The sequence below is a fragment of the Oncorhynchus clarkii genome, chromosome 21, assembly GCF_045791955.1.
Source record: "Oncorhynchus clarkii lewisi isolate Uvic-CL-2024 chromosome 21, UVic_Ocla_1.0, whole genome shotgun sequence".
In the NCBI taxonomy this organism is placed as follows: Eukaryota; Metazoa; Chordata; class Actinopteri; order Salmoniformes; family Salmonidae; genus Oncorhynchus; species Oncorhynchus clarkii.
In genome coordinates, this window is record NC_092167.1 from 22,342,325 (window position 1) to 22,370,063 (window position 27,739).

General features: G+C 44.1%; 1 pseudogene; it reads right to left on the reverse strand.

The window, feature by feature from the left end:
• Nucleotides 1-231: 231 nt before the first annotated feature.
• On the reverse strand, nt 232-27,621 carry LOC139379169 (ceramide kinase-like; annotated as a pseudogene).
• Between the last annotated feature and the right edge of the window lie 118 nt (nt 27,622-27,739).

Genomic DNA, 27,739 nt, shown 5'->3' on the forward strand with positions numbered 1-27,739 from the left:
TGTTGTGGTGATGGAGGGAGAGCCACCATCATGCTATAAAAAGATCTCTACTGATGTTGTGGTGGTGGAGGGAGGGCCACCATCATGCTATAAAAACATCTCTACTGATGTTGTGGTGGAAGATATGGGACCACTGTGTGTGTGTGTGTTTGCGCGTGGGTAAACCTCAAACTCCTAAATCTCTTAACAAAACCAACAGATTCAAATTATGAATAGCGTACCTGACATGTATCATGCATGAGGCATGATCTCTCCATCACAGTTCCAGTTGCTATGGCCTGTGTCGTAGCTGGGATGGGCCATACAGACCTGGTTACAGATCTTCTTCCCGCTGGTCTCACTCGGGTCCACTTCTGAGATCACATGGCTGTGCTTCGGAACAAACCGGAACTCCCGCACACGGTGCACCCACATGAAGGACAAACTGTGGAGGCAGAGAGGGAGGGATGGAGGGAAGTTAGGGGAGGGAGGAATGGAGAGAGGGAGGGATGGATAGAGGTAGGAATAAGGAGAAGGGAGTAAAGACAAGAGGGGATGGATAGAGAGTAAGGAAAAGAGGCAGAAAAGAAGGGGTTAATCAACAGTACCAAAGATCTCAATCTTTCACTGCCCCAGAAAACAATCTCTTTATCCCCCCCATCACTACTCAGTTCTACTCCACAGACTGTCTGAGAGGAGAGGAGCGATTTATTCTCCATCAGACTTACTTTATGACTGGACCTGGTTAGTATTCATACCAAGTTTCCCCTAAAAAGCTTTCTGTCAAAACTATGAATACACTTAGTGGCCTCTCACTCCTTGTTTCTCTCCTTGGTGGATGGGCTATGCAGATATTACAGAGGTATTATGCAATGAACATCCTACCATCCCGCTTGTGCGTGTGCGTGTAGGAGGATGATGCAAGCTATCCAGAGCACTTTGTAGAATTGGGATATCACTTTGTAGAATTGGGATATTTACGAAAAGTGAGAGCGCAAGAGTGGGAAGCAAGAGCATGTCTGATTTGAGGTATACCCCGATTTAGAAGGAGCTGTGTCAGCAAACTAAACCATGAGGTGTGCAAGCAAAGTACAGGGAAACTCTCTCCCACTCAATCTCCATCTCTCTGTGAAAGCTGAGTAACCCATGACATGCAGTACATGGGAGTGACTGAGTGAGTAAGTGACTGAGTGAGTAAGTGACTGAGGCATTCTTCATCTCCTCCTGAACTCCTTGTGACTTTCAAAAGTTTTACTGGCTTGATCCATAATACATTACCTGAGATTAATATGGTATGGAAAAAATCTGTACTTACTTAGCAAGTAACTTTGCTAAATCTTCTAACTTTTTTTGGGGGGGGGTGATATCCCCCTCTGATTGAATCATCTTACATCTAATTATATTTTATGATTGCCTATGTCAAAATCAATAAATAATAGCAAAACAATTATCAACTCAAAGAGTTCCCTACATGGTCATCCTTGTTGGTGTGTCGTATAAGGTGTCGGAGGAAGTCGAGGCGTGAAGCCTCGCGTACTAGGATGAGGTCCGTGGTGCAGAGGATGAGGTCTGTGGTGCAGGGCAACAGGCAGAGCCGGTCCTGGCCTCCCTGGGGCCCTAAACAAAAATTATGCTAAAGGGCCCTCCCACCTGAACCGTGAGCCATGTAAACCATTTGCCATTGCCACACAGTCACACCCTCCCCCCCCCCCCCCCCCCCCCCCCCCCCCCAGTGCTCCCACTACAACCCCCCCTCCTTTAAAATAGTTTCCACCTGTCAATCTAAGAATAAGTAGACCTATACAGACAAAGGTATAAACAAACAATTTTAATAAATAGAATATTTTCTATAGAATCTTAAGATAAGTGAATATTAACGTGAACATAAATAAGAAATTGTAGAAAATATCAAACGTAGAAAATAATCAAATATAACACTGAGCTTTGGCTCTGCTGCCTGGTAATTAGTCCAGTCCTCACAGTATAATACAATTAGCTTTGTCTATACAATGTAAGCATAAGCCTATAGGCTCTGGCTGCATCTGTATGTCTTAAAATAGTCAAATAAAACCTATACAGCTGTGTGATTTGCTTTGTCTATACAATGTAAACATAAACCTATAGGCTGTGCCTGCAGCTACATGTCTCAAAATAGTCAAATAAAACCTATACAGCTGTGTGATTAACTTTGGTTCCCTCTGCAGTCTGGGCATTTCCAGCATCAGCACCAGTCTATCTGGACTGTCTGGAAGAAATTGAGAAAGTATGTCACATAGTTAGTTAAGCAGTCATTTACACAAATGCACTTCTGCCATACAATCTTAAATGTCACGAAGAATGTAAACATTTCAATGTTTGAATTAAAATCTTACCATCAAAATATTCCTCTTCTGCACTTTGAGAAAAATCATCAATGATGTCATCATAGGACATGTGTTTCCCCACGTCATGGTTTATGCTCATGATGGCCAGACCACTCAAACGTTCCTGTGACATGGAATACCTCAGGTTGTCACATTGGATGACGCTGGAGAGACGAAGCATGTATAGGGAGTAAAACTTTTAATAAAGAATGGACATGGAACGAGACAGTAACAGCGTCAGCAAACTAATAATACAGACAAAAAAAAACAATTAATGCAGAAGCGGGGAACAGAGGGGGGAGTGGGAGCAGACATGACAGTATCCCCCCTCTAAGGGCGCCACCCGGTGTCCCACCTGGGCGAACCGGCCGAGGCATGGGCGCTGGGCAAGACGGTTGGGGCTTGGAAGCGTGAGAGTCTGGCGAGCCGTGTGAGGCATGGAAGCCTGATAATCCGGCTGAGGCAAGACGCCTGTCAACCCCGCTGCAGAGGGGGAGCCCGAAGATCCGGTGGAGTGTGAAGTTTGATGGGAAGCCGCTGAGCCAACCGAGGCAAGGAAACCGCTCGAGCCAGCCAGGGCGTGAAAGCCCGACGTGCCGGCTTAGGCACCCCCGGGTCCATCGACGGCGGAATCCACCCCGACGTCACCAACAAAACAAAAAAGACTCCTGGACCGGCCGGGCGAACAAGAACTGACAATCCGGCTGAGGCCCGACGGGAACAAACGTGTCACAGGTAGCTTTTGATGAGCTTTAATTTTGAATAGCTCCTCTCTGCCGATGCTACTGTTACTGGTAGGGTGACTGCAATTCTTAGGGCTATCCAAAGGTTAGACTAGAGTTCCTCCAGGTTTTTCGCACAGAGAAAGGAAAGCAGCTCAAGGCAGTCATCTTATCTGATGGAAGATCAGGTAAATTCTGAATCTCGTGTGCCAGATCCATTCCACTGATGTCACAGTCGTCTCTGAAGGTTAGAGTGTTTTCAGCTTCCATGCAGTGAACCTTTAAAGATTCACTGGACATCTGGGAGGCAGTGCGGAAGTTCAGCAGCACTCCATATTTGGTTTTCACCTGGTTGAGTGTTTCAAAACTCTCATCCATGAATATCACAGCAGTGACATGAAGTAGTTGACTTGAAGGTTTTTCAGTGCATCAGTCACTGGTTCATCAGCGACCTCATAGATGAAATGCCTCTTGCTGTTTCTCAGTCTCTTCTCTTTCAGAACATCCTCCACATTCATTTCTTCAAAAATGCTTTTGGCTGTTGTCTGGGTCACAGAGAATCTAGTTTCCCGGTATGTATTGGGGGAGGCCTTTGCATTTGAGATTAAATTCACTGCGAATTTACTGAATTGAGACATATTGGAGGAGCTTGTTCACCTTGTTTGTCATTGTCAGTATCTCACACCATACGACACAGCAAATCAATAAGCGGTAGGACCCAACTTCCTCTGCAAGTGCTTGTGCTTCCACTTTGGCCACAGGATCGTTGATCATCTGTCTGGCTTCCAGTAATGCCTCCCGGACATCAGAAGCCTGATACCTGATTGCATGAACACTTTGTAGCCTACTCTCCCATGTGTCACTCCATGACTTCACAGTTATGTTCACGTGTTTCTTAAAAACACTCTTAAGTGTGAATCTCTGAATGCTAGGCTTCTGAAGATTTTGAAGATTTGGCAGCATCTGTAATGATAAGGTTTAGAGTATGTGCTCCACATGGGACAATTTCTTTGAGCAGTCTGGCTTGTACTCCTTGGTGCTTGCCCTTCATGTTTGGCCCCATTATCATAAGCTTGCCCTCTGGAATCTTCAGCTCGTTCAGCTTATCTAAGATGACAGTGGACAGGTTCAAGCCTGTTGTAAAACCTCAACATTCACAAAGCCGAGGAAGTGGTCCTTGATCTCTGGCTTTCCCTTTAAAGCCACACGTCTCAGAATAATTTACATTTTCTCCTTGTGACCAATGTCAGGTGTACAGTCCAAGATGATGAAGAAGTACTTTGAGTCTCTTACTTGAGTCACTATTGCTTCCAGAATCTTGTCACTCACAATCTATATCAGCTCATTCTATGTGCGCTTCCCAAGGTAATGAGCATGTGTCTCTCCATCTTTAATTTTGCTGAGAAGATTTTCCATAATGGGGTCAAATTTGCTAGCAATTCAACCTATTTTAGGAAGTTTCCATTATCTGATTGGAAGAGTTTGTCTGATGAACCCCTGAATGCTAGGCTTCTTTCAGCCAGAGACTGGGTGATACTTATTAAACGTGTAAAGACATCTCACCATCTCTTTCTTTCAGCCTCCAAAATGGTCAATTGTATCTGGTCGAGAGTCTGTCCCGACTTCGGCGCAGATCAAGTTCTCTCCACTTAATCATATTGTTTGTGTGTTCAGGACGACCCTCATGGTGTTTCAGAATGGCGTTGATATTTGAGCAGTCATTCACGCCTTCCTTTATTATTTTGTAGTCTTTTGTAGAAAAGAGCTTACAGCTAAAACAATACACAACTTGCTCAGCTCATCTTTCCCCCATTTGACAGCTGTCTCTGTAATAAGCCTGAATGGAAACCTCTTCTAGACTTGTCTTTAGGGTAAGAAAAATCCAGTCCTGGTTTGAATGGACCACTGAGCACTAACTCAGTCCTCATAAAGTCTGTTAAGACTGGGGGCCAATCTGCTGGGGCATTTTGTGGAGCAGCAACTGTTCTATTGCGGTCTGAGCTGCTAGTATCTGATGCTGGCTGTACACCTCTGGTTTGTGCTAGTACTGGCTGAGGCTGCCTGTACTTCACCTGGATCTGTGTTAGTACTGGCTGAGGCTGGATGTGGATCAACTGTGCTTGTACTGGCTGATGATCCAGCATCTCCGCTGCTGAGAAACGTAAGCATAGCACCTGTAAATTATAGATAACAATACTATTATTAATTTTATCAGCTGCATCAGGCTCATTCAAACTGGCTCCCCCAGATTTCCTTTTATACATTTTCAAACATAAAATACTATTTATACTATGGCTTGGCTGAGTAATTTATGGTTATTATTTACTGAGAGATGTGTTTCTATATTGCCCAGTATGCCCAGCTAATCAACATTTTTAATTCAATATATAAATCAATAGTTAATGTCAATCCATTGCTTTCAATCTTGCATTAGTCCAGAGTTATTTAATAATAATAATTTTCTTGTTTTAAAATTATGTGCGCCTATGAGGAGTACCGTCACTCCCATATATTTTCTGGACTGGTCCCCACAGAGGTTGCTGCTGGAAAGCGTGAGGTTCATTTCGTGCACGCACATATGAACTAATGTTCACGTGCAACGCGGTTATCTTTTCCGAGCTGCAGTTTATAAACACCATTGTCCGTTGGCGTTTGTCAAACGTAATAAATAGTTTTATTTCACTCTCACTTTTGTTAGGCACAAGGTCACAGAACACAGCCTTGGAAGTGGCTGGCAAGCAAGCAAGACACAGACAGACCAAGAGATGCACTACCCAGCCAGGTTTGCAAGACAGACAGACTAGAGAGAGATGCACTGCAAGCTAGCACATCAACTTAACGTTACTGTTATTTGCTGATATCAAACTTGGAGAGGAGAGAACACAAGTTTACCTGATTGCTGTTCCCACAATTCACTCTCATGGTGTTTTATTCTCTCTTTTCGTGACCAGAAGGATACTTCCACTTCATCCTCTCATCGAAGTTGTAAACATTGACACTCGCTTTGACACAAGGGGGAGGCGGGCCCTAGCGTAATTTGCAGGGTCCTACTTGCGTAGTGAGTGTATAGGGCCGCCCGGTTCTGGCAACAGGCATCTTGGGCTGCAAGGACAGGCACAGCTCATGCCGGCAGCGTTGATTGCTAGGAACTTCCCCCGGATCAACCGCCATACACAATCACTGCTTGTCTCTATAAACACAAGGAGTTGATCGATTAAATGTGTCATTCCTTTGGGGAAATTCTTCCTGCATTGCTGTGCCTGTAATACAGGAAGTACCAGCGACTCACTCAATACGGAAGTATTGATAACGTGGATGCTACACTACAGGACTGTTTTGCTAGCACAGACTGGAATGTGTTCCGTGATCCATTTAAAGGCATTGATTAATACACCACCTCAGTCATCGGCTTCATCAATAAGTGCATTGATGATGTCGTCCCCACAATGACTGTACATACATATCCCAACCAGAAGTCATGGATTATAGGCAACATCTGCATCGAGCTAAAGGCTAGAGCTGCCGCTTTCAAGGAGTGGGAGACTAATCCGGACGCTTATAAGAGATACCGCTATGCCCTCAGACGAACCATCAAACAAGCAAAGCTTCAATTCAGGATTAAGATTGAATCCTACTACACCGGCTCTGACGCTCGTCAAATGTGGCAGGGCTTGAAAACTATTACGGACTACAAAGCGAAACCCAGGCGTGAGCTGCCCAGTGACGCGAGCCTACAAGACGAGCTAAACGCCTTTTATGTTCGCTTCAAGGAAAGCAACACTGAAGCATGCACAAGAGCACCAGCTGTTCTGGATGACTGTGATAACGCTCTCGGTAGCCAATGTTAACAAAACCTTTAAACAGGTCAACATTCACAAAGCTGCTGGGCCAGACGGATTACCAGGACCTGTACTCAAAGCATGCTTGTACCAACTGTCAAGTGTCTTCACTGACATTTTCAACCTCTCCCTGACCGAGTCATTAACATCGACGGGGCTGTAGTGGAGCAGGTCGAGAGTTTCAAGTTCCTTGGTGTCCACATCACTAACGAACTATCATGGTCCAAACATACCAAGACAGTCGTGAAGAGGGCATGACAACAGCCCAGTACATCACTGGGGCCAAGCTTCCTGCCATCCAGGACCTATATAATATGCGATGTGAGAGAAAAGCGCATAAAATTGTCAGAGACACCAGACACCCAAGTTATAGACTGTTTTCTCTGCTACCGTACGGCAATCGGTACCGGAGCGCCAAGTCTAGGACCAAAAGGCTCTTCAACAGCTTCTACCCCCAAGCCATAAGACTGCTGAACAATTCATAAAATCGCTACCGGACAATTTACATTGACACCCTCCCTTTTGTACACTGCTGCTACTCGCTGATGGTTTGTTACCTATGCATAGTCACTTCGCCCCCACTTACATGTACAGATTACCTCAACTAGCCTGTACCCCCGCACACTGACCGGTGCCCCCCGCCTTGTTATTGTTATTCTTATTGTGTTACTTTTTATTATAGCCTAGTTGGTAAATATTTTCTTCTTCTTGAACTGCGCTGTTGCTTAAGGGCTTTTAAGGGCTTGTAAGTAAGCATTTCTGTCACGGATCCCTACAGAACTTTCATTACCCACACCTGTCCCCTATTCCCACTGATTTGTACTGGTATAAGTGTGCCCTTTGGTTTCCACTGGGCTGTCGATTATTGTTACAATGTCCGTTGGTGTGTGCGAGTACCTGTGCTGTGAGTTTTGGGCTTTCGTGCCCTTGTGGATTGCGCATATGATTACGGGTCTCGTCCCATGTGTTAATCATTGTGCGCGTGTGTCTTTATTCGAGGTACTCCTCGCTCTTTTGTTTGGGTTTCAACCCTGTGTTTTGTATACGTGTTTGTTTGGTCTTTGTCCCCGTGCCCTTACACGGCACGCCGTAATTTGGGACGTAATTTTCAAAAACTATTACGCATTCCTGCGCCTGTCTGCTGAATCATTGTTATCAACGTGACAATTTCACTGTAAAGTCTAGACTTGTTGTAATTGGCGCATGTGACAAATAAAGTTTGATTTGATTTGTAGAATGCTAGTAAAATATAAACACTCTTGTTAACTCTTTGGGGTACTCTAAAATCTGGAACGAGGCTGGACAAAATATTATGTGTTATTACACTCTTGTGATGCCACTAGGTAACACTCAGATGAATCAAAGTCTTCTGCCATTCAATTAGTGGTTGAGTGGTTTAATGGGGGATATACAGTAACTCCAAAATGCCTGAGTGTTTTACAATATTATATCTGATCGCAGGGGGAATATTATGTGATCCGAGGCCATAAAAGCTTAATTCTTCTTCTTCTTATCTCATATAACAAAATCACAGGAGCTAAAACCTGAACCAACATGAAGTCCACGGGGATTAAAAAACAAATCATTGGGTATGTGTCCCATTTAATTGGAGGGTAAATGATTAGATGTCTTAAAAACGACCAATCTGATTATGATGAGACATTTACAAACTTTATTGTGGGACTTGGCATTGTCTTAGCTCGGGAACCTCTCAAGTGTCCCTTACACATTAGTATTTTGGGAGGCTTGTTTTCAACGAGGCACCCAGCCGGTGTCTTGCCCCATTGTTTAAGCAGTTGTTGGAGATTTCCTTGCCAAAATGAGCGCAGCAAGTTCCCCGCCAACTCTGATTAGTGGGGTTCGGTCTCCCTCTGTGTGTTTTGTGTGTGCGCGTGTGTGTCCCAGCTCCACAGGAACCTGTCGCCTCAGCCAGCGCTCCAGCCAGCCTCGACAGAGAAGCCTGAAATTAACACCAATTAGAGTCCCAGGAGAGGAGAAAGGGGATCTCTCTGTGGCTCTCAGTAAACATGACTTATCCTCCTATCTGCTGCTCGGAATAAACAAATGCTGGATGAGAAGAGAGTTTCCCATTTCCCAATAGTGGGGACTGTAGTGTGTGTATGTGCGGTGTTAGTGGGTTTGGGGGGGTAGATAATGGTTTGTGATGAGAAGAGTGGGCTGTGAGTAGTATGTGTGTGTGTGTGTGTGTGTGTGTGTGTGTGTGTGTGTGTGTGTGTTCAACACCAAACTGTCTACTCTGACTGTCTGTAGGGTGTCATGGCAGTGAGGGAGAGACAGACAGACGAGGGACAGACGTGGGGACAGGAAGGACATCATGCTTATGACTGGATAATGGGCAGCTTTATTAACAGACATGGCAACCGGGAAAAGATTACACACAGCACAGACTTACAGAGGGATATAACCTTTTACCCTCGTCAGAGTCCTCTTCAGCCATCTAGTAGACATGATCCCCTAAGACGGGCTGCCTATTGTTGGCAACCTGCTCACAGATATGGCACCCAGTTCTGCACTTGACCTTGTCTCTAAGGTTCCCCAGGTTTGTCCTCAGTGGGCAGGAAAGCGACAGTCCCTTCATAACAGAAGCAGTGCATGGCTTTGGAAATCATGATGGTGACATTGTGTGAAATATTTAGTTTCTCCACTCATTCCTCCCTTCCTCTGTTGGTCATATTTGGAAATATTATAATATATATTTTTTTCAATTACATGACATAGTAACTAATAATAATACCATTCTTACATTGTTTGACTGCAATTGTGACTACATTTTAATAATGTGGTAATTACATTGTAATAACAATTATAGCTCCGTTATTTACCTGAGAGATCGTATCTGGGAGGCCCCATCCAGCACTTCCTTTCGCAGTCCGTCAGGAGGTCTCCGTAGAAACCGTATCCGAGCAGCGAGACTTACTTGAGGAATGTGTTGTTGTGACGGACAGAACACACGACCATGAGTTGGGAGTCACCTGGAGGAGGAACAAACAGAACAGACAGAAAGACCGACAGAAAGGGTCTTATTCAACGGGTTGGAATACTGTCACAGAGCACTCAAAATAGAATAGTATTGGAGTCAGAGTCGGGGTGAATTCCAATTCAATATCAGTCACCCCCCCGTAACACTGCTGCTAATCTCTGTTACTTTCTATGCATAGTCACTTTATAGTCACTTTAATAACTCTACCTACATGTACATATTACCTCAAAAACCTCGACAACGGGGCCCCCGCACATTGTATATAGCCCTTCTATTGTTATTTACTGCTGCTCTTAAAGTTGTTATTTAAGTTGTTATTCTTATCTCTTACTTTTTTTTAAGGTATTTTCTTAAATCTGCATTGTTGGTTAAGGGCTTGTAAAGTAAGCATTTCACTGTAAGGTCTAGTGTGACAAACAACATTTTAATAGATTTTTTATTAGGCAGAAAAGAGGTGATATGTATCAGAGCCAAAGAAAGATATCATAGCCAATGGGTCTGTCTGGGTCTGGTCAATTAGCACTCACTACACAGTAAATTAGTGGAAAGTGAGACGCAGACCCTGCCTGGCACTTGAGAGAAATGTTCAGTTTTACTTTGAAATCTCTGATTTTATATTATGGTAATAGGTCTCTATCGACCGTGCACTACCGTTTAGCCGGGGGACAGTAATTTCAGGCATATCTGTCACAGTTTGATAATTCACTATCTGTTGAGACGCACCAACGACACCAAGACAGACTGGTGAGGAGACAGACTTATTTCCTATTTCCATCTCTACAGCTAGACAGCAGACTGATGCTAGGGATGCTTCCCAAATGGCACCCTATTCCCGAATAGGCCCTGATCCAAAAAATTGTACTATATAGGGAATAGGGTGCTATTTGGGATGCAAGCTAGATGTTTTCAGCTGACTCAGTGAACCGTGACAGAGCAGAAAGCAGCCAGGGAAATCAGCCCTGCCGTTTACAGATGGACACAGAGATAAGTACGAAGATGAGTTATCTTCCTCTCTTCATCATTGCTTAGTAATCACACTCCTCCCTTTTCATAATGCTCTTATGAAGAATCTTTGACAATGACACAGCAGACTGACTGGTTTGCTTCTCCAATACTTTCTGAAAAGTTCTTGAATTTAAATGAAAACTTACTGTAGTGCTACAGACTGGTTTACACTTCCTTATTTCTTACTCAAGTGAAGACATCTGTATGAAGGAAGCCTGGCTGCCTTGGGTGTGTGACTGTGTGAGCCAAGCATGTATTCATGATCAAACAACAAATCTTAACACCCAGCCAAAATATTCACAGAAGAGAGGAAACTAGCTACTCTCTCAGCTAAATATATCCCTCTGTGGATTTCCAAATTCTTATCGAAGAGATATTTTCTGCAGTTTTGACTCACTTCCTCATTTGAATCTTTCCAAAGCTTCTCTCACTGTCTGCCTAACTAACAGACTAACAGTCAAGGTTCAGTCATTTACCTGAACATAGTACCTAGAAAATATGTGATAAGACAATGTGTTGAATTACACACAGCCACTAGGTATCTAAGTAGGTTACCTGATAAAACTGGGGGGACTTGGATACTCTAACCAAGGCTGTATGTGTGCTGTGTTGCTCACATTAGTCAGTGAACGTCTATTTGATACTGAGAGGTTTTGTTCGCTATCTTACCACATGTCTACTTAATACATCATTATTACTTTGTGTTATTATTATCAGCCTCAAAAATTATATAATGATTGATTGATAGGTAACAATATTTAAAAGGTTTATACAGCCTGAGCAGTGGCAGCAGAAGAGGCCACACTTGACCTCATGAAACCTGTCAGTGAGAAACCAACCAAGGCAAATGCACAACAAAAACTGTGATACTGTGAGTCCTTTTCTCTAGATATAGATGTCAACTGGCTTATACTTTGGTGACAAAAAATGATTTCACCTTCATCTGACTGACCGGGAAAAGGCTGTAATTCTGGGCCCCAGCAGCAGCAGGCACTTGATGCTAAGAAGTAGCATTAACCTATAGAATCACTGAAGCTTTAGGAAAGAGAAAGGGGACACCTAGTCAGTTGTACAACTGAATGCCTTCAACTGAAATGTGTCTTCCGTATTTAACCCAACCCCTCTGAATCAGAGAGGGGGGCTGCCTTAATCAACATCCACGTCTTCGGGGAACTGTGGGTTTGTCACGACGTCTGCTGAAGTCAATGCCTCTCCTGCGCTGGGTTATGTTAACCCGTATTGTTATTTCGTGTTCACTTTGCTGTGTGTTTTACGTTCGCCTAAATAAAAGGCTCCGTTGGCTACCCAATATCTGCTCTCCTGCATCTGACTCCCTTACAGCCATTTACACATACAGGGTTAACTGCCTTGTTCAGGGGCAGAATGGCAGATTTTTACCTTGTCAGCTTGCGGGTTCAATCCAGCAACCTTTCGGTTACTGGCCCAATGCTCTAAGGCCTAACCAGCTGTGATTTGATTCTCCTCCTCTATCTTTAACCTTAGGTATTGTGAAGTAATGGATTTTACGGTGGTGAAATATATTATTTTAAGAAGTGTCACGCAGCACAACAGGCCCCCTCTTAATGCAGTTTTGAGTGATAGAGTCTTCACAACCCCCTGTAGGACCCCGTGTCCCGTTGCTATCGGGATTCCTTCCCGTAACTCAGCAACAGCCAGATAACAGAACATGGGAGCTGAAGTTAGCCACTGTGAGAGTCAATCATAGCCATGGCCACTAACAGTTATAACACAGTCTATGGGCTATAACTGGCTCTTACCTTCTCCCCTTCTTTCCTCTTCTCCATTTCTCTCCTCCCTTCCCCTCTCCTCTCCTCACCCCTCCTCTCTCACCTGCAGGGATGATTCCAATGCGGAGCACACATGGAACCAGGTCCTGGTTCGATTGGTTCTGGTCCACTCTGGAATCACTCTGGGTCCAGGCCGTGGACAACCTCACTGAACATCCCGTCCCCTCCCACACACACCACCCTGATCAGGGACACACACACCCACGATGCATGAAAACACTACTTTGAGACCAGCCTTAGAGTGTCTGCTGGTTTTTGTTATTTCCCTTCAATTTGTGTCCTATTAAGACCTAGACAACCAGGTGAGGGAATTTCCTAACTAATCAGTGACCTTAATTGATCAATCAAGTACAGGGGAGGAGTAAAAACCCGCAGACACTCTGTCCCCCTAAGCTTTCGTCTTAATGTTGTTGTTGCATTGATGCTGCCATTAATGTCCACTTTGCTCTCAGCAGTCCCCTTTCCTCAGATATGAATGCATTGTGGTTGGACATGGACTGTTTTGTATGGAAATCTTCACTTAGTCTTTTGCACCAACAAAGTCATTTCTGACCGAGATAATAAAGTCTATGCCAGGTGATTGAAGTGTCTTCCTGCAAGGTCTAAAACTCACCCGTCACATTGCTTCAGATCTACCTCCGTCTTCAAGTGATCCCTGGCATGATTGGCACTGTCCGTAACTATGGCAACAAGTTATATGGTCAGTATTAGAAACCCATGACGAATATCTCACAAGCTTGTCAAGATGTTGCACAAACAACACAAAATAGTTAAGCCAAGAATCCTGCACACAGTATTTCTCCTCCCATTGTCTAAAAGGAAAAAAAGGTGTTCTAACTAATGGTGAAATGCCAACACAAATTAAAACACCTCGAGCTATGGGGCTGGGTCCAGACTTAAGCCCATGACGGTTCTATGGTCGCGAGCTGCCAATACCCTAGACCAGGGACTGGCAACTCCAGTTCTCGGGGGCCTGATTGGTGTCACACTTTTGCCCCAGCCCCAGCTAACACACCTGACTCAAATAATCAACTAATCATGATCTTCAGTTTAGAATGCAATTAGTTTAAATCAGCTGTGTTTGTTAGGGATGGGGAAAGGGTTAAACACCACTCCAGCCCCTGAGGACTGGAGTTGCCCATCCCTGCCCTAGACGATCCTTGATCTTCCCAACCTATGTGATGCCTCCCCCTGCCAATACCCTAGACCCCTCAAACTCAACTCTGGACATCGAAGCCAGTTCCAGTACTCGTTTTCATTATTCCCCTCTAATCAGGGTTCACGATTTAGACCTGGCATAACAAGTGGGTGCAATTAATTATCAGGTAGAACTGAAAATCAGCAGGCTCAGGACCTCATAGGGTGAGAGTTGAGTACCCCTGCCCTAGATGATCCATGATCTTCTCAAAGCATCCCACGAATCATAGATGTGTTTGGAATGGATTCTCATGTTTATCGACTATCACAGCTTCCATTAGTGTTCCCTTGATGGATGGTGCTATAAATAAAACCATATTATTGGGAGTGGTTGGCGGGTATAGGCTGTTTGCCAAGTCAACAAATAAATATTTGCCGGCCATAAATGCTCATTTGTTATTTAAATGTTAATGTAGGCCCTATGACAGTAAGTCACTGATCACGTCGGTGGAGATGGAGGCTCGGGAGAAGAGTGGTGCTGCTCTCTGCTCGTAAAGCCGCTTCCCACGCTGTTTTCCACCGTAGGGATTGATGTACACTAGCAAGCGTTTCGGTCGGCTGCCTGCAAAGTGAAGAAGAGTCTGGTTTGGTCATTAAAACGGAGGACTCAACATTTAGTTTAACGGATGGTAGTCTGTGACTGTCTGACAACTTCATGAAGTTTTCATTAACCAACAAAACTTTACAGAAATGCTCCGTCATCATCAAACGGAATTCCTCTGACTGATTCTCTTAATGTTCTATGGGAATAAATTGTTGGGATATTGAAGGTTAGATGAGCAAAAAGCATTGGAAAGGTACTTCTTTGTAAGATGCTAAATAGTATGCTAATGGTTCGGGTAAATGGTCCCACTTTACACAGACAACACATTTACAGGGTTAGGCCTTCATAGATGTTTCACAAATTATGAACCTTTAAAGTTGGCGTTTGTTTAAAGTAGAGCCAGTAAAACAGTCTGCATTGAAAGAGGACATACTGAGTAGTGAGAGCTGGTTTTTGATGGTCTGGACCCACTGTTGACGCTGTGCCTCATCCAAGCAATGGAAGATGATGTCTACACTGCCAGCAGGGATGTTTGGTCCTCTCCATGTAGGACACTATAATTAGAAAAAGGTAAGACAAATAGAGAAAGAGAGAGCGATAAAGACAGAGACTGAAAAACTGTAAAAAGTCCAGAAGGATTCTATCATTCCAACAAAAAAATGAATTTCTGTCTTGTTAGGGTAGATTAAACAAAACAAAGATTTCTGCCTCCACAAACCATCCCATGCCAGATGATGTATCCCTCCCCTACCTGTGAATGCAGACGGATACAATAGAACTTTATGCTTCCTTCGACCATCTTAGTTTGTTTGGTCGTCTTCTTTGGTCTCTCTGGCACCAACTATCTCAGACACCAGGAGAAAATGATGGTCTGCCCATAATAACACATCAATTACAGAAAGGACAGTTTGACCTGCGGTCAGGATTAACAATTCAACGATAATAGAGATATGATATTAAAAGGCAAAGATAACCTGGGGTTAACTTGGGCATATTTTTAGGGTCATATTCCCAGTGGTTGTATGACTTAAATCAAGGAACATTGTATCTGTCTTGGGATTGTATCTGTCTTGGGGGAATGAGCTTTCCTGTTTTGTTGACCTTCCTATTAACAGGCTGTGGGCACTACAGTTTGCGTCACTGGATGCCAGTAAACATGTCATGTGACTGTGACATACTGGGGGAAGGGTGACAGTGGTTATGGCTTTGTTCAAGGGAGTGGAGGGTTTAGACCAGGCACTAGGTGACGTTAATCATCTACCTCATAGTCATACACAGTTACCACCTAACGCTGACATACATAAACGTCTAGGTCTACAGTACAGCCTAACCTGCGTCATGATGAAAGCTATTGGAGGAAGTTAGCCGACACCATGAAAATTATAGAGGGCAGCAAAAACAACACTTGAAGAATGGGTGCCCTCTGGAGGAATTTGCACTGCGGGTGATTTTGTTTGGCCCCCAAAGTCCTGACCCCCCCCAAAAAGTGTTTAATTGTTGTTGTTGTTGGGCATAAAAGACAATAAAACACCCTGAAATAAAGAGATATATGTGAACATTCACAAATGTGAGCAAGGTTTGAAATCATTGTTTTAGTCAAAAGTTATATCTGTTTGGGAAATATGTTCTGACCATCCTCTCAGGAATATAGTTGATTGAAACCTGCCATTTGTGTGTGTTGTACCTTTTAGTGTTGTGATATAGGCAGTCAACCAACTTACACCCGCTCGGTCAAGTAGTATAACAATTGTTTCTATTTTTTTTAGCCTTTATTTAACTGGGCAAGTCAGTTAAGACGAAATTCTAATTTACAATGACGGCCTACACCGGCCAACGCTGGGCCAATTGTGCCCCGCCCTATGGGACTCCCAATCACGGCCGGTTGTGATACAGCCTGGATTCAAACCAGGGTGTCTGTAGTAACGCCTCAGGCACTGCGATGCAGTGCCTTAGACCGCTATGCCGCTCTGGAGCCTATATCTAGTCATAATATCACACATTATTCTCAACATAAAGAACAATGGAGCTTTCGAAACATTCCAGTACTGACAATGCTAAACAATGCGAAGGGCGGTATTGCTTGTACATTCTCCAGTATATTAGCGACAGTATATCAACAGGAGGGGTTATTCTTTAGTCACATGTGGACTCTGATTAGTGATAGCAGAGAGATGGGACGGGTGACTCGAGGTTTACAGCCCGTCATAATCATAAGGTCTTGGGCTGAATCTGTTGTATCACTGTGACGCTACGGCTCTATGTATGACATGATGGAATAAACCAAACTTTGATTCACTCCACTAAAAATATAATTAAATACATTGATCAAACACTATGCTAGGCTCCTATTTTTTTATTCAAACGGGTCAAATAAGAGAGGTGCCTGAGAATTTCTGCCCCGTCTCTGGGGCACCCAAGTATGAAGACGACAACCCTCACTAAACTGGGTAAGTGGAAAGTTCCGCTGGAACAATGGCTGACATTCCAACGGACCCAAAGATGCTCTGCCTTTATATGGCATAACGCCTAAGAACAACAAAAAAATCTGGTCAGCAAGAAACTGTCAAAGTGAGGATAAGTGAACTACAGTGTCACGTGTGCATTGCTCGGCCTCAGTCTTCTGTGACTGGGTCTTCCTCTTCAAGATATGTCAGCATTAGGAGCTGATGATTATAGAGCAGACCCAATTTGCGTAAAGCCTCTAAAGCAGGCGGCTAAGTAAGCACGGCCTTGAATCACTGGCTTGCACAACTGACTCACCTAACACACTGAACACACAACCCAATTACTGTTGCTGGACAGTATGTGACCTGACCTGATGGTGTGACACAGGTTAGAAAACACAGGAGATTTTTCCACACATAATTCACTGGTCTGGCACAGCTATAACCAAGAGAAGTTGTCTGACAACTACTGTGTATAGAATGCACAGGATTTCGAGATTGTATTAGCACCAAGACCTAACTGGGACCCAGAGTTTTTATAGTCAGGTCATGTGGTCAGGAAAAACAACTTAGTCCTAATGAGTACAGTCAAATATAACCAAGGGAAGAAGTGTGAATATTATCTCATAATATCTGGCTTATACAAACATCCCAAAGGGGGAATTGGCAGTCCTCCAGCTACAACTAAAATAAAGAACAAATCCATAAAAAGGTGAGCTGTGTAAAACAAAGCATGGGTTTTTTATAAAGTACCAACAAAGCAGTTTTTAACCTCAAACCCATTGCTACTTGGCCTGATAATGGGATATTACAATTTCTAAATGATAACCTTCCTAAGTTCTCCCATGTCACCCCGCTCCTCTGCACACTCCACTAGCTTCCAGTCAAAGCTTGAATCATCTTCAAGACCCTGGTGCTGGCCTACGGAGCAGCAGGGGGAACTGCACCTCTTTACCTTTAGGCTATGATCAAACCCTACATTCCAACTCTCTTGGCCCTCCCACCCCTACGGGAGGGCAGTTTCTGCTCGGTCAAAGCTCTTCTCTGTCATGGCACCCCAATAGTGGAACAAGGCAAGCTTCCCCCTAAAGCCAGGACAGCGGTGTCCCTGCCCATCTATCGATAACGTCTGAATGCCACCTTTCCAACAAGTCAGTTCATCACATTTCTGCCCATGTCAACTGTAAGTGTTGTTATTGTGAAGTGAAAACGTCTAGGAGCAACAGTTGCAACGCTCACTACTGAGTTCCAAACTGCCTCTGGAAGCAACGTCAGCACAATAACGATTCGTTGGTAGCTTCATGAAGTGGGTTTCCATGGCCGAGCAGCAGCACATGATCACCACGCACAATGCCAAGTGTTGGCTGGAGTGGTGTTAAGCTCGCCGCCATTGGACTGAAGCAGTGGAAACGCATTCTCTGAAGTGATGAATCACACTTCACTATCTGTCAGTCTGACGGATAAATCTGGGTTTGACGGATGCCAGGAGTACTCTACCTGCCCCAATGCATAGTGCCAACTGTAAAGTTTGGTGGAGGAGGAATAATGGTCTGGGGTTGTTTTTCATGGTTTGGGCTAGGCCCCTTAGTTCCAGTGAGGGGAAATCTTAATGCTACAGCATACAATTACATTCTAGATGATTCTGTGCTTCCAACTTTGTGGCAACAGTTTGGGGAAGACCCTTTCCCGTTTCAGCATGATAATGCCCCCGTGCACAAAGCGAGGTCCATACAGAATTGGTTTGTCGAGATCGGTGTAGAAGAACTTGACTGGCCTGCACAGAGCCCAGACTGCAACCCCATCAAACATATTTTGGATGAATTGGAATGACGACTGCGAGCCAGGCCTAATCGCCCAACATCAGTGCCCGTACTCACTAATGCTCTTGTGGCTGAAAGGAAGCAAGTCCCCACATCAATGTTGCAACATCTAGTGGAAAGCCTTCCCAGAAGAGTGGAGGCTATTATAGCAGCAAAGCGGGACCAAATCCATATTAATGCCCATTATTTTGGAATGAGATGTTCGACGAGCAGGTGTCCACATACTTTTGGTCATGTAGTGTAGGTTCAGATTTGGTCCAGTCCGGTCAGTCTGTGGACGTTAACATCAAGGCCAGGGGAACTGACCAAATCTCAACTACTTTTAACGTCAATCGGTGCCCAGTGGGTGAGGATGCTGGTTGAAATAAATGGAAAGACAGATGGCTAATGAGTAGGTGTCAGTAAGAGCTGGGAGAGGTGACATTAACGAAAGAGAGATTGTCAAACTCTTGGTTTGACCACCAGACAACAGAAAGATTAAAAAAACAGTTATGAGCTGAACATAACAGTATGGCAGTGGAAGGGAGGACAGTAGAAGGTGACTCAACTGTGGTTTGTGATTTCCCATTAACCAATTCAGTTGCAGTAATTTCGTTTAGGATTTTTTTGTAATTCCGTCACCAATTTTGGTAAAATAATTATGAATTTTAATCACTTAATGATTAGTAAACAAAGTTAATATCCGTAAAATCACTATAACTAAATGGTTTTAGTCTACCATTATTTGTTATTTTCATTATCCTCCCTCCTCTTGAGGGAGAGAAAGTAAAAAATATACTAAAGGTATGTGTGTTTTTGGTAACGGAACTACACGGCACAAGGTAAACAAAAAAAATGACATATAAGTGTTGATATTAGTTGTCAGGGGTTTTACATCAACATTATTGTGTTTGGATGTATTTCTGATACTGTTTAATACTTTTTCTGGTAGATGTTTTCTATGATCCCTTTCCCCTCTATTCATCCAGAAATCAAAGCCTTTACTTATGCTTAGTTTTACTGGATGGAAAATGGTTGAAAAATGTATCTATATATATATATATATCTATATCTATATATCTATATTTTAAAAACAATACAGACTCTTAGCTTTCATTTGACACACAATTTGATATGCACCTATGAACTTCATCTGTTGGTGCTCATGGGTCCTTTTCAATGGAAATGCCCTAATGAGTTATTAGCCAGGTTAACATCCCGACTCCCCCGGCCCTTGTTTCGTTTACAGATAAGGACAGTGACCCTTGTCGTCAGTGTGCTGGTCGAGGGTATGAATCTGTGTGTTTGATATTGCTAGTTGAACATTGACCTAAGAGCTTTAGAGGGTTATTAATGGACATTTGGTTCCACTTAGAGAAAGGCCAATGGCAGTGTGCAATGTGCACAGATCCCGTTGAAGGGATCAAAATCGACAACATCCGGTGAAGCTGGAGCGTGCCAAATTCAAATGACAAAATCGTAATATTAAACATTCATGAAAATACAAAACACAGGTGGGAAAAGGCTACCTAAGTATGGTTCTCAATCAGAGACAACGATAGACAGCTGCCTCTGATTGAGAACCACACCTGGCCAAACACACAGAAATAGAAAACATAGAACACAAAACATAGAATGCCCACCCCGACCAAACCAAAATAGAGACATAAAAAGGATCTCTAAGGTCACAACATTGAGACTGGTGTTTTGTGGGTATAATTTAATGAAGCTGCCAGTTGAGGACTTGTGAGGAGTCTGTTTCTCAAGCTAGACACTCTAATGTACTTGTCCTTATGCTCAGTTGTGCACCGGGGCCTCCCACTCCTCTTTCTATTCTGGTTAGAGCCAGTTTGCGCTGTTCTGTGAAGGGAGTTGTACACAGCGTTGTATGAGATCTTCAGTTTCTTGGCAATTTCTCGCATTGAATAGTTTTCATTTCTCAGAACAAGAATGACTGTTGAGTTTCAGTAGAAAGTCCTTTGTTTCTGGTCATTTTGAGCCTGTAATCGAACCCACACATTCTGACGCTCCAGATACTCAACTAGTCTGAAGAAGGACAGTTTTATTGCTTCTTTAATCAGGGCAACAGTTTTCAGCTGTGCTAACATAATTACAAACAGGGTTTCTAATGATCAGTTGGCCTTTTAAATTATAAACTTGGATTAGCTAACACAACGTGCCATTGGAACACAGGAGTGATGGTTGTTGATAATGGGCCTCTGTACGCATATGTAGATATTCCATTAAAATCCTGCCGTTTCCAGCTATAATAGTAATTTACAATATTAACAATGTCTACACTGTATTTCTGATGAATTTGATGTTATTTTAATGGACAAAAAAATTTGCTTTTTTTTCAAAACAAGGACATTTCTAAGTGACTCCAAACTTTTGAATGGTAGTGTAATTAGTTTATTCGATAAATAACAGTCAACAGATTAATGAAAGTAAAGTCACGACAGAGCCTTTGCATGGTAGGCTAGGGCACATATCAAACTTCTCATCCGGTCTTGCTTGACTGATAACCAACATTAGGCTGTGTATCTCTGAAATATGCCACATCTCATCACATTTAGATAAGGAGGAAGGTTCACAGGTTTGCGAGGGCAGGATTTATCAGGCCATCAATGGTCGAGAAGAGTATTCTCAAATGAGTCTGATTAATAGTGATCACGTTACAAAAATGTGCCTGTGCCTTCTAATTGCTTTGTAATATATGCCAAGTTTCCCTCTCAGAATATCATAATGGACCTGCAACTTTGACCTTCTCTACTTCCAGTCTGCCTTTCTGCAATTTCTCTTTAATTGATTAGTTTCTTCACTCATCCAGGGCGCTCTCCATTTTTATGTGGCCTTTTTCAACTTTGCTGGAGCTATGGCATCAATGGTTGCCCTTAATTTGCTATTAAAGTTATCAACCAAATCATCACAAGAGAATTGCAGAATAGGTGGTGGAGTATTATTCATACACTCAAAATCTGTAGCAACTTCAGAGGTAAGATTACGTTTTAATAATGCGTTATTAAAACGTGCTATGGGCAACAAGGTACTAAAAAATACAGTGGTGATTAGACATCTTCAAAGAATATTTTTGCAGGAATCTTGAAAGTCAATATATATAAAAAAAATATTTAAAAAAATAAAAATAGTTCTTAACAGGGCGTGTTTTTTTTTTACCCTCGCAGGTGTCGTCTCCTTCAGACATGAGCTCGTCGTCAGAGCAGATGTTGAGCACGTTAATCAGTAGAAAGCCCCTTGGTAATAACCAGGCCCCGAGTATGGCCGCGTTATTCAAATCAAATCAAATCAAATTTTATTTGTCACATACACATGGTTAGCAGATGTTAATGCGAGTGTAGCGAAATGCTTGTGCTTCTAGTTCCGACAATGCAGTAATAACCAACAAGTAATCTAACTAACAGTTCCAAAACTACTGTCTTGTACACAGTGTGAGGGGATAAAGAATATGTACATAAGGATATATGAATGAGTGATGGTACAGAGCAGCATAGGCAGATACAGTAGATTGTATCGAGTACAGTATATACATATGAGATGAGTATGTAAACAAAGTGGCATAGTTAAAGTGGCTAGTGATACATGTATTACATAAGGATACAGTCAATGATATAGAGTACAGTATATACGTATGCCTATGAGATGAATAATGTAGGGTAAGTAACATTATATAAGGTAGCATTGTTTAAAGTGGCTAGTGATATATTTACATCATTTCCCATCAATTCCCATTATTAAAGTGGCTGGAGTTGAGTCAGTGTCAGTGTGTTGGCAGCAGCCACTCAATGTTAGTGGTGGCTGTTTAACAGTCTGATAGCCTTGAGATAGAAGCTGTTTTTCAGTCTCTCTGTCCCAGCTTTGATGCACCTGTACTGACCTCGCCTTCTGGATGATAGCGGGGTGAACAGGCAGTGGCTCGGGTGGTTGATGTCCTTGATGATCTTTATGGCCTTCCTGTGACATCGGGTGGTGTAGGTGTCCTGGAGGGCAGGTAGTTTGCCCCCGGTGATGCGTTGTGCAGACCTCACTACCCTCTGGAGAGCCTTACGGTTGAGGGCGGAGCAGTTGCCGTACCAGGCGGTGATACAGCCCGCCAGGATGCTCTCGATTGTGCATCTGTAGAAGTTTGTGAGTGCTTTTGGTGACAAGCCGAATTTCTTCAGCCTCCTGAGGTTGAAGAGGCGCTGCTGCGCCTTCTTCACAATGCTGTCTGTGTGAGTGGACCAATTCAGTTTGTCTGTGATGTGTATGCCGAGGAACTTAAAACTTGCTACCCTCTCCACTACTGTTCCATCGATGTGGATAGGGGGGTGTTCCCTCTGCTGTTTCCTGAAGTCCACAATCATCTCCTTAGTTTTGTTGACGTTGAGTGTGAGGTTATTTTCCTGACACCACACTCCGAGGGCCCTCACCTCCTCCCTGTAGGCCGTCTCGTCGTTGTTGGTAATCAAGCCTACCACTGTTGTGTCGTCCGCAAACTTGATGATTGAGTTGGAGGCGTGCGTGGCCACGCAGTCGTGGGTGAACAGGGAGTACAGGAGAGGGCTCAGAACGCACCCTTGTGGGGCCCCAGTGTTGAGGATCAGCGGGGAGGAGATGTTGTTGCCTACCCTCACCACCTGGGGGCGGCCCGTCAGGAAGTCCAGTACCCAGTTGCACAGGGCGGGGTCGAGACCCAGGGTCTCGAGCTTGATGACGAGCTTGGAGGGTACTATGGTGTTGAATGCCGAGCTGTAGTCAATGAACAGCATTCTCACATAGGTATTCCTCTTGTCCAGATGGGTTAGGGCAGTGTGCAGTGTGGTTGAGATTGCATCGTCTGTGGACCTATTTGGGCGGTAAGCAAATTGGAGTGGGTCTAGGGTGTCAGGTAGGGTGGAGGTGATATGGTCCTTGACTAGTCTCTCAAAGCACTTCATGATGACGGAAGTGAGTGCTACGGGGCGGTAGTCGTTTAGCTCAGTTACCTTAGCTTTCTTGGGAACAGGAACAATGGTGGCCCTCTTGAAGCATGTGGGAACAGCAGACTGGTATAGGGATTGATTGAATATGTCCGTAAACACACCGGCCAGCTGGTCTGCGCATGCTCTGAGGGCGCGGCTGGGGATGCCGTCTGGGCCTGCAGCCTTGCGAGGGTTAACACGTTTAAATGTCTTACTCACCTCGGCTGCAGTGAAGGAGAGACCGCAAGTTTTCGTTGCAGGCCGTGTCAGTGGCACTGTATTGTCCTCAAAGCGGGCAAAAAAGTTATTTAGTCTGCCTGGGAGCAGGACATCCTGGTCCGTGACTGGGCTGGATTTCTTCCTGTAGTCCGTGATTGACTGTAGACCCTGCCACATGCCTCTTGTGTCTGAGCCGTTGAATTGAGATTCTACTTTGTCTCTGTACTGACGCTTAGCTTGTTTGATAGCCTTGCGGAGGGAATAGCTGCACTGTTTGTATTCGGTCATGTTACCAGACACCTTGCCCTGATTAAAAGCAGCGGTTCGCGCTTTCAGTTTCACACGAATGCTGCCATCAATCCACGGTTTCTGGTTAGGGAATGTTTTAATCGTTGCTATGGGAACGACATCTTCAACGCACGTTCTAATGAACTCGCACACCGAATCAGCGTATTCGTCAATGTTGTTGTCTGACGCAATACAAAACATGTCCCAGTCCACGTGATGGAAGCAGTCTTGGAGTGTGGAGTCAGCTTGGTCGGACCAGCGTTGGACAGACCTCAGCGTGGGAGCCTCTTGTTTTAGTTTCTGTCTGTAGGCAGGGATCAACAAAATGGAGTCGTGGTCAGCTTTTCCGAAAGGGGGGCGGGGCAGGGCCTTATACGCGTTGCGGAAGTTAGAGTAACAATGATCCAAGGTCTTTCCACCCCTGGTTGCGCAATCGATATGCTGATAAAATTTGGGGAGTCTTGTTTTCAGATTAGCCTTGTTAAAATCCCCAGCTACAATGAATGCAGCCTCCGGATAAATGGTTTCCAGTTTGCAAAGAGTCAAATAAAGTTCATTCAGAGCCAACGATGTGTCTGCTTGGGGGGGGATATATACGGCTGTGATTATAATCGAAGAGAATTCTCTTGGTAGATAATGCGGTCTACATTTGATTGTGAGGAATTCTAAATCAGGTGAACAGAAGGATTTGAGTTCCTGTATGTTTCTTTCATCACACCATGTCACGTTAGTCATAAGGCATACGCCCCCGCCCCTCTTTTTACCAGAAAGATGTTTTTTCCTGTCTGCGCGATGCGTGGAGAAACCGGTTGGCTGCACCGCTTCGGATAGCGTCTCTCCAGTAAGCCACGTTTCCGTGAAGCAAAGAACGTTACAGTCTCTGATGTCCCTCTGGAATGCTACCCTTGCTCGGATTTCATCAACCTTGTTGTCAAGAGACTGGACATTGGCAAGAAGAATGCTAGGGAATGGTGCACGATGTGCCCGTCTCCGGAGTCTGACCAGAAGACCGCCTCGTTTCCCTCTTTTTCGGAGTCGTTTTTTTGGGTCGCTGCATGGGATCCACTCCGTTGTCCTGTTTGTAAGGCAGAGCACAGGATCCGCGTCGCGAAAAGCGTATTCTTGGTCGTACTGATGGTGAGTTGACGCTGATCTTATATTCAGTATTGGTGGGCCAAGTAACATGTTGGATAAAGTACATAGAGCTCAAAAGATTCATAAATTCAATGGCCTTAGAGACAGTCTCTTTGTCAACATGAATATTAAAGTCGCCCAACACAATGATTTTATCATAGTTCTCAAGGACATGCAATCAACTTTGCGCTCAGTAATGAGGTAATTTACGAGAATGATTAACATTACAAACACGTTTTCTGACCGTCTCCAATCTATCAGAATGGTAGGAGAGGACAGTTTGTACCATATAAACTCAATAGAAGGAGGAGTTAAAGGAACGTAAATAAAATTACTCACAATAACCATAGTGCCATTTCTAAAGGAGTTCATATGCTTGCCAAGTCCTCTCTTGATTTTTCTGACAGGGAGAACTGGAGACCCTGTCTGTCTCTAAAACTCGATGTTGCTGGAAAAAATCCTGGAACCCCTGCAGTTAGGATGAGCCTCTTTTAAAAAGTGCTGGTTGCTCCCACATCAAATCAAAGAGACATTCCTGTCGTTGGAAAGTTTCTATAGGTACTCTTTCAGGGCAAAGAATCGGCTAAAATGTTCCGAATCCCTTCAGTAGCACTGGAGGGGGCCAGAGATAATTATTCTCTTCCCTGTGCTAGCGAGGGTGTTTAAAAATGTTTGCAGTCCTCCCTCAGTTCCTCAGATCGCCTAAAACGAAGATCGTTAAAACCTACGTGAGTGAGGATGGTGTCAATATTGGGGTAGTTGGCCAGAACCGTGGGCAGGAGGGAGTTGACGTCATAGACATGGGCTCTTGGGTGACAGTGGACCTTTGTTGATCCACAGTTCAATAGGTAGGCCAAAATGTCTCACCATCGAGTTTCCCATGATGGTGGTCGTGATGGAATCCGATGGGGAAGAGACCTGCTGAACTGCGGTGGCTGTTGTGGAGGGTGCCACTGGGCGGCCGCCGGCTGTTGGTATATACCCAGGATCCGTGCTGACTCCCGGGGCTAGTAGATCCGTCTCAAGTGGGGGAAAGATGTTTGATAGCTGGGTCAGATCTTCTCGGATAGATGAAGAGTGGCCAGACTGCCTCCCCAATCTCCTACACCTTGTGAGTTTCCAGTCTCCCATGGGCTTCGGAGTTGAGCTTAACATCTGTCCGTTGGATTGGGACAACGCCACCCGACTCGTCAACAGCTTTGCTATAGGAGGCATTTTAAAACTGAGATTCGGTTTGCCTGGATTACAGCAAGGTCGGTGTACTTAGAAAGCAGTTTATCCTTTTCTCACAGCCGAGCGAACAGCCAGAGGATCTCTTCCCTAAGCTGCTTGATGGTGGTGCATTTTGGGCAGACAAATCCATGTCTATTTTCCAGTTCCACCTTATCTTCATTGTGTAATTGTGTGGAAAACATCTGACACCTGACACATTTGTGCCCAGCTGTGGAAAAAACACCGGTGGGCTAGCACTGCTAGCGTTAGCCTGATCTCTTTTCATGATGCCTAGCAGCTAACTGCTACTTAACAGGAATCCGGGAGAAAAACTTGCGGTTCCAGCCATAAAGCCTGACCGCATTGCGGAATCGGAAACTTTAGCTATGATTAAAAATGATTTAATTAAAACAATTTCATAAAAACAACAAAGTAAGTTTTCTGCAATTCTACAGATATTGTCATGGGGTGGAGAGAAATAAATAGCAGTTTTAAAGATAATTTCCTACAATTTTGCAATGACTTATGACATGTTAATGATATCAGTGAGAATGACTGGCAAAATACATGACATGGCTGACAGATAATTGAGTGACTGTCAGTGACTGAGATAAGAGAAAAACTCCTGAGGCACAACCAAATTTTGAAATTGCACCTGGTGTATTTTACTATTCTTTCTCTCAAAAGTAAATTGAGACCCCGACTGATTTCACCCACCCCTGTGCTCATACACAAAGGAAAGTATGTGGACAGCTCAGTAACTCTCAACCTGGCACCGACATGGGATGCCACCTTTCCAACAAGTCAGTTCGTCAAATTTCTGCCCTGCTAGAGCTGGCCCTTTCAACTGTAAGTGCTGTTATTGTAAAGTGAAAAAGTATTGGAGCAACAACGGCTCAGCCGCGAAGTCGCCAAATAAGCTCACTAAACAGGACGGCAGAGTAATGAAGCAAGTAGTACGTAAAAATTGTCTGTCCTCGGTTGCATCACTCACTTCCGATTTCCAAACTGCCTGTGGAGGGAATATCAGCACAGGAACTGTTCATTGGGGGCTTCATGAAGTGGGTTTTCATGGCCGAGCAGCCGCACAAGCCAAAGATCACCATGCGCAATGCCAAGGGTCGGCTGGAGTGGTGTAAAGTTTGCCTCAATTGGATTCTTGACCAGTGGAAGTGCTTTATCTGGAGTGATGAATCACGCTTCACCATCTGGCAGTCCGACAGA